Here is a 17,500-nt window from a genome sequence, read left to right on the forward strand (position 1 = left end):
CTAGACGAGGAACATTGGAGGTGCTGAGAAAAACGAGGTGGTGTTTTGTCGTTTTATATTCTCCGCATAGACTGATCTACATTCTCAGAGCATTGCCAGAGGAAAATTCTGGCGGTTGCAATGGTATTATCTACATGCACATGGTAGCGATCGCCACAACAGGGAGCTATATACAATTTATTCTCTACTATCTACGTCTACTCTATCTCTACAATGTACAATGTATGAACTGAGTATGAACACTCAGTATTTACGCACAAATATTTGATGTACAAGCAATGGAAACACACAGAAAAACATAAATAAACATATATTGGTCGTATGCTGATATTGAAGTTGGCAATGTCCGACACAGATGTCCAGCCTCTCGGCCCATTTTACCGCGCTTGGCCCAAATGCCTGCTGTGAAGTCAAACACAATAGGAGGTCCCTTGGGAGTTTTCCAGACCCGTCGGGCATTCCATCCTGTACTAATGTGTGCGTGCGCGCGTGTACATGCTAGACATCGAAAGGAATTGTATGAGCATGCGGAAGTAGATATTGTTTTCGTTCACCTGGGCAAAGATATAAACTTATGAAGTTCTCACCCCATTTCAAAGATTATAGCAGGGAAGGGAACGGGAGGTTTTGGTTAAAAGGATTGGTGATGATCCTCTATTGCAGGGGTAGTGTGAGTTTGCGAAGGAACAGCTTCTATGTCGAGGCCACGGGGGACTCTTTTGATATCATCTTTGTGCAAAACTGTCTTCATAAGATCATGCAAACTGAGTGCTTTAACTTTGTTCTTTGGGGGAGAGTGTCGAGGTAGGGGTGTGGTTGAGGATGTAAACAACGTAAATTTCAATGGTATTTATTGGGCATTTTGTCCTTAGTTTTGATGATTTGGACATGTGTGAGGAGTTAGTGCGTCTGTTACGTTTGAAATGCATGTCCACAGCTGTCATTAAATCAGCAGGCTTAGAGTAGTGGGAGGTGTTTGGGTGGAGGTGGTGCATCCTCGTGTGGTGAAGTAGAGTGAATTTGAATGGGGGGGGGATGACTTGCATAAATCATACCATTTTGAGCAGGGTAAATTATTGTGTTATGTTGCTTCATCAATGTTAAGCCCATGAGGATAGCAGCAGGAAATCAAACATCAACTACGTACGTGGTAACTGGGATGGAAGGGCACTCATCTAAGAAGTTAATATCCAAGGAGAATTTACCAATGCTGGGAATAGTACGCCATCGACATTGCAAAGGTTAACGTCGGGGGGTTCCAAGATGGTGACGCTTTTTTATTTTATTTTATTTTTATTTATTTATTTATTTATTTATTTGTTCTTATTCAGTGCGGAATTTGTGGAAACTGTGTACTGACATGGTGTTAACTGGGGAACCCGTGTCGAGAACGATTGTTTTATATATATATATATATATATATATATATATATATATATATATATATATATATGTATATATATACATATATGTATATACATATATACATATATATATATATATATATGTGTACATGTGTGCGTGTGTGTGTGTATAACATATGTACAGGTTTATATATATATAATATATATACATATATATATACATATATATATATATATACATATATTGACTATATCATGACAAATAAGACTGAAGGTGGAAGAAGCAGACGAGGAGTAATGGGAGAATTTCACGCTTTAACGTTTCGACCCGCGGGGTCTTGATCACAAAGCTAACAGGTCAAACATAACAGGAGATTTTATACATGGACGGGTCATCTCATGGGACGCTTCGGAGAGCTTGTTATTTTATTTGCGTATTCTTTTATTATTAATAAGCTTGTGGCTTTTGCTAGACATATAAAGCCTTCTCTATGGTTAATGTTGTTATTAGTGTTAATGTATGCTGCCTCAATTGTCTTCCTAAGTTTCTTGGATGATCCTTTATTTAATACGGTTGTGTTGTTCCAGTCTGGAAGGTGTCCATGTTTATCCACATGCATTACTATGGAGTTAGATGTTCTATGGCTTTTACGTCATTTTCATGTTCATTCATCCTTTTATTAAGTCCGCGACCAGATTCACTAAAATATGAAGAGGGACAGCTTTTACACGGGATTTTATAAACAACGCTGTTTTCGTTAGTAGGATTATTGTAGCTACGTGTTACTAAATGTCCTACTTTATTACCTGATGTCCTGGCTATTTTAATGCCCGCTTTTAGGAGAAAAGTGTCCAGGTGTGAATTGACATTAGAGTTTGGTACTGTAATGTATTTGGTTTCATCATTACATTTATTATCATTCTTATTTTTATCTTTACTTTTGTTAATTCTTTTTTTGGCTTTCTTTTTCAACCTACATAAGAGACCTTTTGGATATTTGAGTTTGATGAAAGTCTCTGTGATAGGTTGTAATTCAAAATCTAGAAATTCTTTACTACATATACGAAATGCTCTGAGGAAGAAACCTATTATAATACCTGTTTTAGTTCTGTCATTATGTCCTGAATAGAAGTGTATATAACCTTCTTTATTGGTTTCTTCCTCAGAGCATTTCGTATATGCAGTAAAGAATTTCCTAACTTTAAACTTTTTCTTTTTATCAAAATGAGCCTTGATTTTTTTTGTTGAGAGGTCTTTGAAAATTTCAAGGCAATTCTTCTTACTATGTGCAGTTGACTTTTTAATTTATTTAAGAGCTGATTCACTGTCTGGTTATGATATTGAGGAGTTTCCTGGTACCACTGTTCTTTTAGAACCTTGAGGGGCTCTCATATCTGGCACCCATAGAGCAGTTCAAATGACTGTTGAACCGTCTCTCAGAACGCGAACACCCCTCATCATAATCTAAAGAGGATTGATTGCAATATTTTTTTAGCATTGACTTGAGAGATTGATGAAAACGTTCTAATGGCCCTTGTGATTCTGGATGATAAGCAGAGGACAGGATTTGGGAAATACCTAGCTCTTTCAGGATACTGGCAAAGAAGTCGCTCGTAAAGTTAGTTCCTCGATCGGATTGAATTTCTTTCGGTAATCCTACTTGAGTAAAAAAAAATCAACAAGGTGTTAGCTATAACTTTGGCAATTATTTTCTTAAGAGGAAAAGCTTCAGGATCCCTTCGTTACCGGGCACATGACAGTAAGAATAGATTGATTTCCCTTTTTGGTCTTAGGTAGGGGTCCAACACAGTCTATAATAATTCTGTCAAAGGGCTCATCTGGAACTGGAATGGGATTTAAGGGAGCCTGGGGAATTTTCTGTTTCGGCTTGCCCACCATTTGGCAAATGTGGCACGTCCTCACATATTCTGAGATTGTCTTTTTCAAACTAGGCCAGACGAAATGATTATAAATTATGTTATAAGCTTTACTGACTCCCATATTTCCTCTAGTTCCATCATGGGCTACTTTAATCACTTGATTTCTGATAGACAAAGGGGTAACTATCTGGTGGACCTCTGCCCAAGAATCATGGTCAGAGCAATTTGAAGGTTTGCTACATCTCATCAAGATACCATCCTGGTAGTAGTAACTTGGGAAATGGTCGATCTCTTCCCTGGAATCGACCGCTAGTCTATGGAAATTCTTTGAGGTGGGAACTTCGTGCTGAGCTTTGATTAAGTTCTTTCGGGAAATTATTTGTTTGGGGAGATCAAATTTATAAGACACATTACTATCGAGAGTAGAGTTTGAGATCTGGTGACTGCACACAGGGGTCTTGTCACTAGGGAACTTTATAATATCTGGGTGAGGAACAACCATATATCCGGCTAGATAATTTCCTAGGATGAGATCAACCCCGGGGACAGGCATAGATTTTTTCCAGACGCCAACTTCTACTTCTCTCTGAAACAGTTCACATTTTAAAAAGACTCGAGCCAGCTCGATGGACTTGGTAGAGGATAAATCACTGACAGTTATTTTCCTTTCTGTTATCCTCTTATTCATCTCAGGCAAAGCCTGTTTGCTCACTATGGACTGAGCTGCTCCAGTGTCTCGAAGGATAGTAATAGGGAAAAGGGGGCCTTTCTCATCAGTAGAGATTTCACCATGGGACTTGAAATCTTTAAAGGCATCTTCACTGGTTAGGTGCTTTCAACCCACTAGGGCACTTTGAAATTCTGCAACCTGGCTCTTGGCATCGAATGATGTGATGGCCAGGTTTTTTACAGTAGTTACAGGGAGAGGAGAAAGGGGTAGGGATAGAGGTCTTTCCTGCCTGGTTATCATCGGGAGTGGCAAGGGCACCTACTGATGGCTTTACAAAATTGCTTCCCCACTGTACACTCAATCTGTTTAATACTGAAAATTGATCGGCAAGAAGGGCCGCTTCAGTCAAATCAAGAGCATCTTTCCCATTTAAATGAAGCATGACTTGGAATGGAATGCTACGTTTAGATTCCTTGAGGACCATCAAGTTAACGAGTTGATAATAATTTTTTACTTTGGTGATAGAGAGCCATTGTTTAAAGGTTCTGAGCTTTTCAGAGGCAAATTCGACAAAAGTTAGGTGATTTCGTCAAGCTTCGGAACTTTTGTCGGTAATACTCAGGTGTAACTTGATAGGCATTGAGTATACTAGATTTGACTTGTTCATAGGAAGAGTACTCCTCAAGATTGTTGAAGAATTTGGCGGCTATTCCTACCAATTTGCTTTGAATAATCCATACCCATTCTTTTACGGGCCAGTTTAAGTGCTCAGCTAGACGTTCGAATTGCCTAAAGAAGTATTCTGGGTTTGATTGATTAAAGTTGGGAATAGAGGCAACTTGGTTATTCAATAGGAGGGCAGATTTATTATTCCTATCTATGTCAGCTAACTTAATTTACGCAGGTATTCTAATTCTAGTTCTTTTTCACGCTCTTTTAATTCAATTAATTCAAGCTCCCAATCTTTCTCTCGTTCCTCACTTTCTTATTTTATTTTTTCTCTCTAGTTTAATTTTCTCTAATTCTAAAGATACAACTGATCTATTTAAGGGAGAGTGGACAGGGGAGCGTGGGCTTCAGGCTGAAAGGGGGGGGCACACTGTTGCTTACATTTCGTCACGATCACTCTCCTGGGGAATTAATTTGTATGCGTCTGCATCCAGTCCTAATGAAACTACGAGGTGTTCAATAACCATTCCTTTAAATTCATCCTTTCTTAAGGTAGAAGGGGCATTAATTCGGTAGGTTTGAGCCAACAGCCTCCAGTTGTTGTTTTCTGAGATCACACTCTAAATGATCCACTGAAGGATTATTAATAAAAGTATCTATATTGAAAACCATTTTAAGGGTAAGAAGGGACTAAATTTGAACTTAAGGTGGTTGAGTAGATCTTTGCTCGAATAATTCCACTCCAGAGAAATAGTGTCAACCAAATCTTGGACTTCACACACGGAAATGGTTTAATTCAATGTTTGGATGGAGTGAATTTGAGGATGGGTCTCTTAAGTACCCGGTCAATGAACATTTATTCTATAGACGGTATGTAGACTAAGATATCAGCGCTCAGAGCTATATGCCCAAAAACTACGGATAGTCTGCTAAGAGGTTCCCTACAGGAAAGAGGAAAGTTTACACACAGACTGTCGCTGTAACAGAATATGGCTAACTAATGGTCTGAATCTTAGAATACATGGCTTACTGTGCAGTTATAGTGAACTCTAGAAGCTGTGGGGAGATAGTATGAATCTCCTAAACACAGATACTGAGGAAAATGTCACTATAACGGGGTCATAACAGTGGTTTGACGGAAGGCTACAGCAAGTGAGTAATTTGAAAGGTCGCTAGTTAGCTCGGGAGGGTTGGTAGTTGAATACCGGAAATTATTTGGGTGAGTTACTGCGAACTTGATAAATAGAGGATCTCCTTTGGAACCATTTGAAAATGTTGGAAATATGAATGTCAGGGTTTCACACTTCGAATAATCGACACCTTAATGTTTTACATCCTATCATCTAACCTAATGTAATATTGGTATTTCAAACACAAATAGAAAATGTATAAATAGTTCAGTGATAGTGAGTGTATGGGAGTAATGAACCAAAATGACAATCGTACGTGTTACTGAGAATTGACGTTAAGTGGTTAGTGTAACCCCTTTTGGTGGTTGTTGTTTAGCAGTGGACGGCGCTTCTATTCAGGGCGTGGAAGCACCGCTACCACCATTGTAACCCCTTTGGTTGGTGATTGTTGTTGATTACGTAAAGGTGGACTTAATGTGGACAAGGTAAATTCCAAAGGGGGAGTTTTCTTTTATTTATTAACAACAATCTAGAGTTATTAACAACAGAGTATATATGGGCCCTTTGGGGGAAATACAGTAAGTGCCGGGCCTTGACCTCGGGCACACCTGTGTCTGGTAGGCGCTTGATCTAGCCAGGTTCTGGCTGCCAGGCTCTTGACATGCCCAGCTCTCCTCCCTTGGTTACATTATCGAAAGTTAATATAGGGAGTTAGTGGACTGTCATAAGTAAAGGTGTTAGTCTCACTATTCTATACATTTGGGTCAGTTCTATACATGGGGGTTAGTCGTATGGTTGGCGGGTATGGTTATATATATATATATATATATATAATATATATATATATATATATATATATATATATATATATATATATATATATATATATATATATATATATATATATATTAGCCTATGAATATAATTATAAGGTTCAAGCCATTTGTAGACAGTTTACTGAAGAAGACCAAATCGGTCGAAACGTATAAGCAATAAAGGAGTTCCAACCCATCTTCGGTTATTCTTCCTCCACCCACACTCTCATCTGTCTAAACCATTCATCCAATATGTCGAGAGGTGGTGAAAGAGAGAAGATGTGGAAGGAATACTACAGGCAGCGTCGGATCACAAGTTACACACTCCATAGACGGTTTCTTATGGACTGCCTAGAAGAACAGGTTCTCCCGGAATCAGCTCCAAGACAACTGAGAAGTGACAAATATCCTTTTACCGAAAGTGCAAGAGTTTACCTAGAGGAAAGTGCGAAACTCTTGAGGATAAAGTGAACGAGTTACACCGTGATATGGCTAGTCTTGCGTTACCCGGCTGGTTATCGCGTAAGTTAGCCAAGGTATTCTACGGTTCAAAGTGTTAAGTTAAAGCGCGAACTAACTCGACTGTGCGATTGGAACATAGTAGGACGTCTAGACCTAGTTCTAAACCTTTCAGACAGACGGTTAACCAACACAGAAACACAAGTACTCTCACTAGGTTTAAAGTTTGACATCGGAGGCAACGGAAAAGGTTTCATCGAGTTCATAAACAGCAACTATAAGTGGAGGGAGCGTGATGCAGATAAGGGCTTTACTCAAGGAGTGGTCGCTTGCTATAAAGCCCTAGCCCAATCTAATATTTGTGTTATTCCGAGGAGACATAAGGAGGCGCTACACACATTAAGCCAGGACGATAGCATAATAATCTCCCAAGCGGATAAAGGTGGGGGTGTGATTGTTATGAATAAGAGTGATTACTTAGATAAGATGCTAGATCTACCACACCACCTACGAAAGAAAACCGGATGGAAACACGGACAACGAAGCAGAGAAGTCTAAGACCGAGGCCAGAAATATCCTACGAAAATCTGTTAAAGGTAAGAAATTGTTAGGCTTGTTGGAAGAGGCCCCGAGACCCCCCTTGATGTACGGCTTTCCAAAAAATCATAAAACAGGAATACCTATGGGACCAATAACTTCAGGGGTCGGGAGTGTTCCGCATTAGCTGGCTAAGCGTCTAGCCAAACCACTCTCTGGAACTCTTGGGTCTATAAGTGGCGCTAATTTAAGGAATTCCTCTGACCTCATCCGCAGATTGAACGATTTAGATTTTCATGGTAAGAAATTAGCTAGTTATGATGAGAAGGCCTTGTTTACAAATGTCAACGTGGAGGAGGCGTTAGTTGCCGCCAAGAGAGTCATAGACAATCTTAGTGATGACGATACTGGTTCCCAGAAATTATGTTAAACTTATATATCCCTATGTGTAAAATTAGGTGTTTTTACGTTCAGTGGTAAGGAATATAGACAACACAGAGGTCTCGCCATGGGAAGTTCTCTTTATACGGTGCTGGCCTGTCTTTTTATGGAAACGTTGGAGATAGACGTGGTTAAGATATGTGGACGACGTTATTGTAATAGTACCAGAGAATATCGACATTGAACGTAAGTTAGATAGACTCAATAGTGTCAATAAAGATATACAGTTCACTGTAGAGATGGAAGTCGACCACAAATTACCATTCCTTGACACGTTGGTGCACAGGAGGGATGAAGCAGTAAGATTCTCAGTATACAGAAAACCCACTAACAGAGACGACTTTGTACACTATTTCTCAGGACACAGCGAGCGAGTGAAAACCGGCGTGCTCATAGGTTTCTTCCTCAGAGCTTTTAGAATTTACAGTGAGGAATTTTTGGAAGATGAATTAACTTACATAACAAATGCCTTTAAGAAATTAAAATGTCCAGGGAGGATGATTAACAAGTTGAAAGAAGTAGCTAGGAACATTTTCATGAGACCAAATGTCCATTTGTCCGAGAGTAATAAAATACAATATTTCGGTTCCCAACTCTAGGAAAACCGAAGGGATAGACAGATTTCTTGGGAAAGGTTGGGTGAAAATAGCAAGGACTTCCAATTCTAATATAGGAAAATTGTCAAGACCAAGAATATTAAGGGACTGCCCCAAAATGTCCACAGTACCATTTTTCGCATTCCTTGCAGTATATGCACCTCTTCATATCACGGCAAGTCAGGTCGAGGCGTCGAGGATTGCATAGCCGAGTACAAACGAGACTTGAGGTCACACAGGACGTCCTACTAACTCGTTCAGCAAACTGACCAATCTGGACATTTGCCCCACTGAGATGGGGTCGATGTCCTACACACGGGATTAAAAAGAGACATGAGGATGACTGTTGAAACTGATCATATTAATTCTTATGAAAATAACAATGACAGGGAAGGTTTCGTTTGTTTATCAAAGGCAGCAAGTAAATTGATAATAAATACGATTGGGAAACATATACATGGTACGGGAATGGGAATCCCCAAACAGCCAGCGGGATGACCTGTCCGTGTCATCGTCTTCGAGTGTATATTTGTAAGGTTGAAGCTGTTTGTAGACACCTTACTGAAGAAGATCAAGTCGGTCGAAACGTATAAAGAATAAAGGAGTTCCAGCTCATCTTTGCTTATTCTTCCTCCACCCACACTCATCTGTCTAAGCCATTCATCCAATATATATATATATATATATATATATATATATATATATATATATATATATATAATGTGTGTGTGTATATATACATACATATATTGCAGTAATTCACAAGGCACACGTGAAAAATAATTTGCAGAAAAAACACTGGGAAAAAAGAAACTTAGTCCGAACGTTTTAATAATGTCTTAGATAGATGAAAACGTTCTGACGAAGTTTCTTATTTCCCAGTGTTTTTTCTACATACATACATACATACATACATACATACATACATACATACATACATACATACATACATATATATATATATATATATATTTATATATATATGTATATATATATATGTATATATATAGATATACATAATTATACACACATATGTATATATATATGTGTATTCATATATCCATATATATGTATATATATACATATATATATATATATATATATATATATATATATATATATATACATATATACTAAAGGCTTTTTCCCCCTTACAAGGGAGGCAGCCAAAAAACAAAGGCATAAAAACCACTCCCACCCAGTCCATCCCAATCACATTCCACTCCCTCTACCCTCTTCCCTCCCTCTTATCTTGACACCTGGATGACGGGTCATTCCTGCATCTTGTCCACTGTCCTGGGTCAGAAGCAGTGTCGCAAAACACAGCATATCCACAGCAAAGCCGCTTCATTAAATCGGCGACCCCCCTCTCCATCCGCTCGTGCAAAAAAAGGAGAAGAAGGGGAGAAATCCCTTAGGGTTGCGTCAAAATTTTCTCACACATACTCCCTCATCCCCCACCCATTTCACCTCATACATCACAACATTATCCATATACAACCATTCTCCATTCACCCTTGTCTTCTGTCCTTTCCCGTCCTTCCTTAATAGACATTCCCCTCTTCCCTAAAGCCCCTTTTACCCCATCAATTCATCTCATCCTAGGTCGCCCCCTCATGTTCACTCCCTCCACATCTGCCTCCCACACCTCATTTACTAATCTTTCTTCACTCATTCTTTCCATGTGTCTAAACCATTACAATACTATTTCATCCACCCGATCTCCCAACTCCCTTTCCACCCACGTTCTCCTCCTCACCTCCTCATTTCTCACTGTATCCAGCCTAGTAATCCCTATCATACTTCTCAGACACTTCATCTCAAACTCATTCAAACTTTGTTTCTTCTCATATATTCAGGACTCGAGCCTAGTACCGATGGCCCCAAGTTCACCCCCTTGCCCACTGCTCCATGGCGCAGTGGGCAAGGGGGTGAACTTGGGGCCTTCGGTACTAGGTTCGAGTCTTGAATATATGAGAAGAAACAAAGTCTGGTCCGACTAATAGGGCATAAGGTATTGAACATTCAAACTCCTTCTCTCTTCCTCTCTTATGTTCCATGTTTCTGCCCCATACAGTGCTGTTGGTACAATCGCTCCTTCATGCAATCTCCTCTTAGCATCCATTCCCAGATGTCTATTTCTCATTACACTTTTAATCCACCAAGGCATTTACTCGCTTCTCTCAATCTACATTCTACCTCCTTCTCCACTCCTCCCTTTCTTGCCATATTCGCACCTAAGTATCTAAAACAATCCATTTCCTCCAGTCTTTCTCCCTTAATACTCACTTCCAATCTGCTGCCACTTTCACCCCTTGTAAATCTCATCAACTTACATTTACCCACATTTATCTTCAACTTCCTTCTTTCACACACTTTCCCAAACTCTGTCATTAACTTCCTCAATCCTTCCTCTGATCCTGCTACAAGCGCAGTGTCGTCCGCAAACAACAGCTGGATTACCTCCCACTTTTCTCCATTTTCTTTAACCATCTCCAATCCCTGACCCACTACCCTTGCATTTACCTCTCGTACCACCCCATCCACGTATAAATTGAACAGCCAGGGCGACATAACACATCCATGACGAAGTCCCACCTGTACCTCAAACCACTCACTCTCTTCGTTTTTAATCCTGACACAAGCTCTACTACTCTCGTGAAAACTCTTGACAGCTCCTAGAAGCTTTCCTCCTATCCTGTATATCTGCATTACTTCCCACAATGCTTTCCTGTCTACCCTGTAGTAAGCCTTTTCCAGATCCATAAAAGCCCAAAACACATCCTTACCTTTTCTTATAGCTTTTTCACATATCTGTCTTACCACAAAAATCTGATTTACGCAACCTCTACCTGTCCTAAACCCACACTGTTCCTCACAAACTACTCCCTCTGTTCCTCCCTTAATGCTCTTAATCAAGATTCTCCCATAAGCCTTCCCAACTACACTGAACAAGCTAATCCCTCTGAAACTACTACAATCACACTTGTCCCCCTTCCCTTTGTAAAGTGGAACTATACAGGCACTCCTCCAGTCCTCTGGTACTCTACCCTCTCTTAAACAAACATTAAATAACCTCACCAGCCAGTCCACCATCACTGTACCTCCTTTTTTTTCAGACATTCTGTATGACATCCATCCAGACCAGGTGCCTTACCTGCTCTCATCATCTTAACAACTGCCTTCACTTCATGCTTCCTTATTTCTCCTCCATTGTCCTCACCCATCACGGTCATATATGTATATATATATATATATATATATATATATATATATATATACATATATATATATATATATGAATATATATTTAAATACGTATATGTATATATATATATATACATATGCATATATATATGTGTGTATATGTATATATATATACATATATATATATGTATATATATGTCTATATATATGTATATATATTTATATATATATGTATATATATATATATATATATATATACATACATATACCAAGGCTTTTTCCCCCTTTCAAGGGAGGTAGCCAAAAGAAAAAGGCATAAAATCATTCCCACCCATTCCATCCCTATATACACTCCACTCCCCTCCATCCTCCCTCTTATCTTAGCACCTCCTGGATGACGGGTCATCCTTGCACCTTGGCCACTGCCCTGGGTCAGAGGCAGTGTCGCAAGTCACAGCACATCCACAGCAAGGCCGCTTCATTAAATCTGCGACCCCCCCTCTCCGTCCCCTTTCGGGCTGCGTCATATTTTCCTCACACACACTACCTCACCCCACATCCCCCCACCCATTCCACCTCATGCATCACATCATCCATATACAACCATTCTCCATTAACCCGTCTTCTGTCCTCTCCCTGTCCTTCCTCAACAGACATTCCCCTCTTCCCCAAAGCCCCCTTCACCCCATCCATCCATCTCATCCTAGGACGTCCCCTCCTGTTCACTCCCTCCACATCTGCCTTCCATACCTCTTTTACTAGTCCTTCTTCACTCATTCTTTCCATGTGTCTAAACCATCCTAATACTCTTTCATCAACCCTATCTCCCAACTCCCTTTCCACCCCTGTTTTCCTCCTCACCTCCTCATTTCTCACTCTATCTAGCCTAGTAACCCCCATCATACTTCTCAGACACCTCATCTCAAACACATTCAAACTCCTTCTCTCTTCCTCTCTTATGTTCCATGTTTCTGCCCCATACAGTATATATATATATATATATATATATATATATATATATATATGTATATGTGTATATATATATATGTATATATACATATACTGTATATATGTATATATATATATGCATATATGTATATATATATTCATATATATATCAAAACATATATATAATATATAGTTATATATACATATATATATATATTTATACATTTATGTATATATATATATATATATATATATATATATATATATATATATATATATACATATTAGTGAATTTGGGGAGCAGGTCTTCATTGAGACATTTTCTATCAAATATCACAGCATACTCAGCGTTCGTGATCTTTTTCTTAACACTTTCAATTCTTCTAATTATTCTCTTCTTAGAGCTTGGTAAATGATAAATAATATCTCCGATCGAGTCCATAGTGGAAATGAAAACAATAACATTACGACGTTTCGCCTATACTTTAGGCATCTTCTGGTAAATTTTACTTCTAAAGATACATACATGCTTATAAATACAAGTTACAAAAGATGAAATACTAGGGGAGATGGTGGTTCATGAGTGTTACAGGACTTTTCATCTTCGTGGCGTGACGCGGGGTGCCCCGAAAAGTTCCAAATGTCCGCACATGTTTTGCTGGATGTTAATATTTGGCATATGGTTTCTTTTGAAAACTGCCTCCAGACATTTCAGTTTTCTTTTATCGTTAGTCTTTGAAATTATGACTGTGTTTTCGTTTAGTTGGTCTCGTGATATGATAGTGTTATGTGTTTTTGTGATGTGATTTTTTATAGCACCGTTTTGCATGTGAAATGTCAGCCTTTGTGATAATGTTTGCGTTGTGTGGCCTATGTACTCTTCGTTGTAAAGCACACCGTCTTTGTTAATATTGCATGAGTACTTATACACAACGTAGTTTTGTTTTAATTTGTCTCTAGTGGCAGTCATATTATTTTTCATAACAAGAGACGAATTTCTTGGATTGCGGTAATAAATAATTAAATTTAGTTTATCCTCTTGTTTTTTGGACTTACAGTTCTTGTATATAATGTCTCTTAGTATTTTTTCATCTGTTTTATAAGCAGGCGGCATTGTATTTTGGTAAAAAAAAATTAATTTGTTCACCTTAATATCTACTTTGGTATTGTTGCTGTTGTTTTTTCCATATTAATCTTAATCTCTTTGTCAATGTCTGTCATGGTGAATCCACGTCGTAATGTTATTGTTTTCATTTTCACTATGGACTCGATCGTAGATATTATTTATCATTTACCAAGCTCTAAGAAGAGAATAATTAGAAGAATTGAAAGTGTTAAGAAAAAGATCACGAACGCTAACTATGCTGTGATATTTAATAGAATGTATATATATATATATGTATATATATATATATATATATATATATATATATATGTATGTATATACATATATGCTATATGTATGTATATATATATATATATATATATATATGTATGTATATATATGTTATATATATCTTCTCACCATACACCAGGTAGGGCGATGCCCTGTCAGCGGTGATGCCTCACGAAGTCCCTCCACAAGTCCCTATCAGGATACAGCTGCACTCTCTCCACCTCCTCCATAGTTCTTTCTCTTGACTCTATTGCTTGTCTGATACCGTCCCTCCATCTCTTCCTGGGTCTTCCTGTTGGACGCTTTCCTTGTGGCTGCAACTGGTAGTATTTTAATGGGTACTGATGCTCATTCATCCTCATGACGTGGCCAAACCATCTTAATTGGTTTTTCTCTACATATTCTAATATTGGCTCTATTTCCAGCTCTCTTCTTATTTCTTCATTTCTTATTCTGTCACACATTGTTACACCTTTTATTATTCGCAGTACTCTCATCTCTGCTGCTTGTATCTTACTTTTCAGCCTTTCTGTCAAGGTCCATGTTTCTGACCCATATGTTAGAACTGATCTTAAAATAGTTTTGTAAATTGTTATCTTAACCTGACTGGGTATAAGTTTTTCTCGCATCAATGGATATAGCGTTCTTAATTTTTTTGTATGGCACTGTATTCTATTTAATATTTCTTTTTCCATTTGACACCTTTCATCTATCTTTACTCCTAGGTATTTAAATTCTTCAACTAATTTCAGACCCAGGGCAGTGGACAAGGTGCAGGGATGGCTCGTCATTCGGGAGGTGCTAAGATAAGAGGGAGGGTGGAGGGGTGTGGAGTGTATTCAGGGGTGGAATGGGTGGGATTGATTTTGTGCCTTTCTCTTTTTGGCTACCCCCCTTGTAAGGGGGGTATATGGTATGGTATATGGTATGGTAATTTCAGTTTTTCGCCTTCCAACCATATTTCTATTTCTTCTTTTTGCCTTGCGACCATCATTACTTCTGTTTTATTTGTGTTTATTTTAATTTTCACTCTATTCAATGCACTGTTCCAAGCAGTTAATGCATTTTGAAGTTCAATGGGGTTGTTTGCAACCAGTGCAATATCATCTGCGTATGCCAATGTAATAACTCTTTCTCCAGATCTCAAATTTTTCATACATCTGTCCATAAAAAGTACAAAAAGCAATGGGGATATAACCCCACCTTGTCTTACTCCAGGATTTACATCAAACCAGTTATCCTCGCGAGTTTGTGTTCTTACAGCGCTGGTACATTTACTATATAGACTTTTGATTGCTCTAACAAGTAATATATCTACACCATATATAGGGTCTTCCAATGTATCACAAATCATCTTCCTTCGTAGCCTGTCAAAGGCTTTTTCTAAGTCAACAAATGCTATACACACTGGTTGATCCCATTCCCATCTCTTCTCCATCAGCATTTTCAAGGAGAAAATTGCATCTGTTGTACCTCTCTCAGGTCTAAATCCATACTGTCCCTCCTCTAATTTTTCTTCTACCGTCACTCTTAACCTTCTTTCAAGTATTCTTTCATATATCTTCTCCACATGTGATAATAAGGAAATTCCTCTCCAATTTTTGCATTCTGACTTGTCACCTTTCTTTGGTACTTTACATATAATGGTTTTCCCCCAATCCTCTGGTACTCTACCTTCACACCAAGCTACACTAAAAATTCTCGTTAACCACTCGACTGTGTTTTCATTTCCTTTTAGCAGCTCTACAGGTATGCCATCGCATCCAGGACTTTTTCCATTTTTCATTTTACTAATGGCAACTCTAGTCTCTTCGATAGATATTTCGTGGTAATAATTTAGTCTCAGGCTGGTGTTTTCACACTCATCGTCTAATTCCTGAGGATTTAATAATTCTGAGAAATATTCTCTCCACCTTTCATCTACTTCGTTCTCATCTGTTAGTAATACTCCGTCTTTATTCTTAATTGTATTTACTACTGTTTCTTCGCCCCTTTTATAACTCTTCGCCAGACTATATATGAGCTTCCTGGTTCCCAGCAGATCCTCTTCAAGCTCTTTTCCCAATTTCTTCCAAGAATCTCTCTTGGCACTTGCTTTTACTGTCTCTGCTTCGTTTCTTGCTATTTCGTATTCCAGTCTATTTTCTGGGGTCCGTCTTCTCATCCATCTTCTAAATGACTGACTCTTCTTTTTAACAACATCCCGGACTTCATCCGTCCACCATATAGTTTTCTTTTTTCTTCCATCACTAATTTTCTTGGTTTCCAGGACCTCTTTTGCTATTTTTGTAATTTTATCCTTCATGTCTATCCATTCTTCTTCAATGTCTCTGGTTTCTTCCGGCTCGCTCAGATAAACTTCTGAAATATTTTCCTTATATAATCTTGCCTTTTCTGGTTCTTTTAGATTCTCTAATTTAATTCTTTCTCTGACTAGTTTTTTCATTGGCTTTGGCTTCCTAATGTTTAGTTTCGCAAGAACTAAACGATGATCTGAGTCAAAGGACACCGATGGTATGCTCTTGACATCTTTGAAAAGTTTCTTGTTAGTTGTTAACATAAAGTCAATCAGTGATTTTTCAGTATATTCACCAACTACGCTATTCCACCGATACCAGCTCCATTTATGACTTTCTCTATGCTGGTAAAAGGTATTCATCACAGACATGCTATTACCTATGCAGAAATCTATCAGTCTTTCTCCTTCATCATTTCTTTCTCCAATACCATGTGCACCGATGACGTTTTCTATATTATTCCTCTGTCTTCCTACATGTGCATTCATGTCTCCCGTGACAACTTAGATAGAATTTCCACATGAATTCAGGGTACTTTGTAGTTTTGTATAGTATTCTACTTTTTCTTCTTGAGGCCTTCCCTGGTGAGGTGCATATACCTGCACAAAAGTTATTCTTTCAGCATCTACTTTTATTGTTATTGCTAGGATTCTTTCATTAATACAAAAAAAGTTCTCTACTTTTTCTGCAATTGTTGGTGTTAGAATAAAAGCTACCCCGTATTTTCTTTCATTATCCATTCCTTTGAAAATTAGCTGGTAGTTGTTGTGAATTACTTTTGTTCCCTCTCCAAGAAGTCTGGTTTCACATATTCCCATTATTTCAATGTTTCTGTCAGTCATCATGTCTACGACTTCTTCCAACTTATCATTCATTGTAGTGGCATTGATGGTTGCTATTCGTGTATTCCTTAAAGAAGGTTCAGTGTCATCCCGTGATCGTTGCCGTGTGGTCCATCCAGTCTGAGGCATCATCTGTGTTACTTGAGCTGTATAGTAAGGCCACCGGCTAGCTAGGCCTGTCGTGGTCTACCGCTGTCGTTAGCGTTACCAAGGGAGCACTATATATATATATATATATATATATATAT

This window comes from Oratosquilla oratoria, chromosome 26 (genome assembly GCF_046742065.1).
Source record: "Oratosquilla oratoria isolate Oo_2021 chromosome 26, ASM4674206v1, whole genome shotgun sequence".
Lineage (NCBI taxonomy): Eukaryota > Metazoa > Arthropoda > Malacostraca > Stomatopoda > Squillidae > Oratosquilla > Oratosquilla oratoria.